The sequence below is a fragment of the Colossoma macropomum genome, unplaced genomic scaffold (genome assembly GCF_904425465.1).
Source record: "Colossoma macropomum unplaced genomic scaffold, Colossoma_macropomum, whole genome shotgun sequence".
In the NCBI taxonomy this organism is placed as follows: domain Eukaryota; kingdom Metazoa; phylum Chordata; class Actinopteri; order Characiformes; family Serrasalmidae; genus Colossoma; species Colossoma macropomum.
Genome location: NW_023494784.1, coordinates 29,859,185 through 29,864,224, shown reverse-complemented (window position 1 = coordinate 29,864,224; position 5,040 = coordinate 29,859,185).

Sequence of the window (5,040 nt, the reverse complement as noted above, 5' to 3'; positions counted from 1 at the left end):
CTAAGGAGCATGAAATGACATTCTTCTAAAGTGCTAATTGTATATTTCCAATGTACAGTACATCAGTCAAAACATGAGTATGAATAAATTCATCATCATCATCATCTTTATTATCACCACTTCTGTCATTGTCATATTCATAAATAACTATTTCCCATGTAAAATACTGTCATTCAGTATAAATAACATTTCTACACTTGTGGGAAAGTTCAGGCACCTAAGTGTGCTCATAAGTTTAAAGTGCACCTGTTTTATATGTAGCAATATTATATTGAATAAAAATATTTCACAACAAAAAACCTCAATGTAACTGCTTTTTTTCTAAATGTCTAAATATCTACAATCATCCTTAAATCATCCAAGCTTTCTTACATATAGATCTCTCTCTATTTCTCTTTCGTCTACACTCACATTTCATATAAATGGAATATGGAACTGAGAAAACTGAAGAAGATACACACACACACTGCTTGTTATTGCCAAAAACCACTTGTTGGGGTGCTTTTTTTCATTGTATCATTTTTGTTGTTGAAATAATTTCATATATAGACATTAAGTATAACTTATCTACAAACAAATGTCATTAGCCTAATATTAGTGTTTAGTGTTTAGAATATTCTTATTCTGAGCAAATAAACACTTACAACCCAGATGTTTTTTTATTTAAAATATCATTTTCTCAGGTGCCTGAAACTTGTGTGTTTGTATGTGTATGTTTATGCAGTCTTATAAAGGTAACATAGTCCTCCAAATATGACCTCTGTTTTGACCTCATCCATGTGCATGCACACAATAACCTTTCCAGTCAATCCACAAAGAACACGCATCTTAAGCCCTGATGTACTGAAAAAAATGATACTTAAAATTTACATGATCATAATGTGTTACATCAGCACATATATTCTCCCCAAGTGAGAATATATGCTTCCATGCTGGTCCAATTCTGATGAAGTCTGTAAATGAACTGCTGCTTAATTGTTAATGTCAGAATTAGAGAACTTTCTCTGATGTAAGGCATATGTATGCTAAACTATTTCTCCACATGTAGCAGGACTACTGACTGTGCTGCTTGGGGGGGCTTTCCCCCATCTTCACCATCCTTCCCCCTAGAAAAAGCCTGCGCTGATGGGTGGTCTGACGGGCGGACAGACAACCAGGTAGGTGAGTGGACAAAGGCCCAGGCTAGAGGAGCTCTCATGGTGTGATTATAGAGAGTGGTTTGGACATTCAGGAGCGAGCAATAGACAGCTCGGAGAAGAGACAGATCGCTGTTCCAGCCGATCAAACGGAGGGATGAGAGAGAGAAGAGTGGCAGTGGAGGAGCAAGAGCAGGAGGAGAGGCACACAAACACTCCGAGCAGAAAGAGAAGGAGAGAACAAAAAACAACTTGTGAGGGAAAAAACAAGCGGATGATTTGTGACAGCAGCATACTGTGAGAAAGACACAAAAGCACACAAACAAATGTAAACCTTTTTTTTTTCATCAGTTTTGGTGTATGATCCACTGTGAATATAGTAATTCTGGTGAAATATTTAGGGCTCTCCATTAGCATCTAATGAGTGACAATTGGGATACAGTTATTTGAAGGGAGATGCATACATAGAGTATTTTAGAATAGACTTGAATGTTGCAAAACTGTGATGGTCAACAGCTATTCCTATGTGACCATCCATTACAAAGAACAATTATGCAATAAAATTTAAAAAACTTTGACTAGTTATTTTAAAACCTACTGCTTAGTGTAAACACTTTTACCAGAAATGTACTACACAGCAGCAAAATAAGTGTTCTGTGACTTGCATGGCCATAACCACTTGAAACAGTGACCTGATAATGTGGTGGTCTGATATACAGAAAAGCTTGCTAGACATCATAAGATGCAATGCTACCAGAGCAACTTAAAGATATACAGGTATGCAATACACATACTATAGGCTAATGTATACCGTAGCTATGATACAAATGTAAGAGTTTATGAGGGCAGTTAACAGACTGTGCTTGAAAAAATGTAAACCCATAATTTTTTTTTTTTTTATTTGGTCCGCTTGTACCGTTCCATTACAAGACCAGGTGCTCTACCAGGGGGCCTGACCTGAAAGTTTGACAGACATAGCAACAATAACTAAGGGGTGTGGGACTTCTGCAAATGGTCAGTTGAAAGTTGTTGTATTCTGTTTCCTGCTGACAACATATAACAATGAGCATGAGAAAGTTCACTGTTAACTAGTGATGGCATAGCATGTCATAATGTAATTCAGAACACAACAGGTAGATTAGGCTATATTATGATATGATTAACTTCAGAATGCATAATGGGGGTCCAGTTCAGGGTGTGAGTTTTGGAATATTTTGTCAATAAGAACATTTATTTCTTATATTGTGTATTTTGTTTGTGAGCCTTCTGTCATTTTCATATTTCCTGGTTATATAAATGTTCAGAAAAGAAAATAGAATCAATAGCACAAGTCTTTGTAAAGGGGGTTAAAATTATCCCTCCTAAGAAATTTTGACTCACTATGGTTTTTATTTATTTTATCATTTTATCATATGAGGTTTTTTTTTATCATTTTCTATCTTTATCAAAAATTCATTTTCAAGAACATTTCATCACTTCATAGGCCTCTTAAATAGATTATTTGCACACTCAATTGTGCAAGCATTTCATGTTCATGATAATGTAAGGTATGTTTTCTCTACAAATACTTAATTTGTAACTTAGAAAATCTATGACAGATTTTGAAACATCTTTAGATATTCTCATTCAGCTAGCTAGTAGAATGCTAGAGCTAATACTAGCTAACTGTTAGCTAACTATCACCATCTAGATAGTAAATTTTAGTGTGTTAGCTATCACTAGTTAGCTAACAAATTTTAGTGTTTTAGCTAACTATCACTAGCTAGCACATGTTAGTGTGTTAGCTAACAGGCAATTTTTGAGTGTTGCTTGTACTGTAATACTGTTAGACATGTTATGGATTAACTGATTTAGGAACAAACAAATAAATAAATATCATTCATCACTAATTAATTCTGGTACTTCTTTGCCAAGTTAATTGAGGAAAGGTTCTAATGGACATACTAAATTATGTATTTCTTGACTGTGTATGTACACGGGAAATGATCAAAAACATGACTGAAACATTAAAATATTTGTGTTTAATATTTTTTTCAATTATTTCATTAAGATAAAGATAAAACAGGAGACCTTCTCTTTGAAGAAAACTATTGTTTTTTGACCTCTTTAATTATTTATTTATTTATTTGTTGAGTCATACATTCTAGGGTTAAGTTTTTAGTTCCTTTTAGCTGGTGTTTAGTAGAGACTTTTTTGATATATTTTAATGTATGTTTTGTGCTATGTCAGTAATCAGTGATGGAGAGAGAGAGAGAGAGAGAGAGGTAACTATAAACCACATCAAATTAGTACAAATTAAAATAAGGTCATTAACTTGAAATTCAGTTTATTTAATATATGAGCTCTAACTCTGCTGAAAATAAATGGATAAATAAATAGTTACATAACAAACTAAATGGAAAATAAACAGTCAAATCATGGAACAGTAATTGCAGTTAACAGAAGAACAGAGGGATGAGAAATGAACAAATGAACGGAAATGTTAGACTAAAAAAAAGGGAGTAATGAACTGGTGGAATGATAAGGGATATTAGAAACTGGCAGTTAGGGTAGTAATAATTCAGCAGTTAGTTGATGTGAAATAGGTCACTTTTCTGCAAAATTGACCAAATGTTGATCCTAGTTATGGCCCTGGTGACTTGTAACAACAGCAGAACTCTTTTTGATGGTCCCAAAAGAACCGTTTAAGCATTCAAATGACCAACATAATATAAGATGTAAGTAAAATGAAATTATAAGTATTTTAAATATGTAAAGATGGTTTTAGTTTGAACATTACAACATATTTGTATTCTTTTTCTTTCCTCAACCATCATAATCATTTATTGCAAATGATGGGAGTAAATTATAAAATTAAATAAATATAAATATGTTGTTAACATTCCAGATGCATTAAAACAAAAGTGTGGAGGATATTAATGTGATAAATGTATAATCATCAGCCTGCACAACACACACATATACACACACACACACTCACACATACACACACATACATAGAAACAGAGCACTGCTGAATGGATTGACAGGCCCATTGGCTGAGATACATTAAGCACTAAGCAGCCCACTCACACCCCACATGTGCTTAGGGTCCATTTACATGTGTGTGTGTGTGGAGGGGAAGAAGGCAGAGGGAAGAGAGAGAGGAAATGGTTCATTTCTCCGAGCACTCAGGAGTGGAAGTGGAGCAGCATATGTTGGGATTTGAATAGTCAATCGATGAATAACCCAAAGCACTGTTTCTTTTTTTCCCTCCCTCTCACTCTGTTTTTCTGGACGGGCTAGCGGAACAGCAGCGCTGTGCTGGGAGAGCTGGCCTTCCCTAAAGTACCAGGCTGTAGTCAAAAATATTTACAGCGCCAGGAGGTATTTAGAGAAATATTCAAAAAATTCAATACTGAGCTGACCTCTCACTGGGCATTTGCTACCTCTCAGTCTCTCCAACGCGTCGTGTTCTCTCTCTCTCTCTCTCTCTCTCTCTCTCTCTCTCTCTCTCTCTCTCTCTTTCTCTTAATCTTTCTGGCTCAGTCTTCGCACCTCCATCACCACCACCTCCAAAGGTATAACAGTGCGTTGATGTGGACATAGGGCTAAATCTGCAGTTAAATAAAAGGTTTTCAATTAAAACTAAAAACACAATGAACAGGAAATCCTGAGACCTCAATTGGAAATCCTCCTTTTTTTCTTATTTTTCTATGACAGTGATGCATTAATGAAACCATCCAAGAAAACTTATTTTTTCCATGTTTTCTACTTTTTAAAATATTATTTAATTTATTTATTATTTTATTGAATTGTTTATTAGTCGATCACAAAAAGGTTAGGCACACTGTGATCAGGCCAAAGATGGTCAACACACATTATTTAACTCAAAAGCAAGTAAACAGATGCATCAAAAATGTGT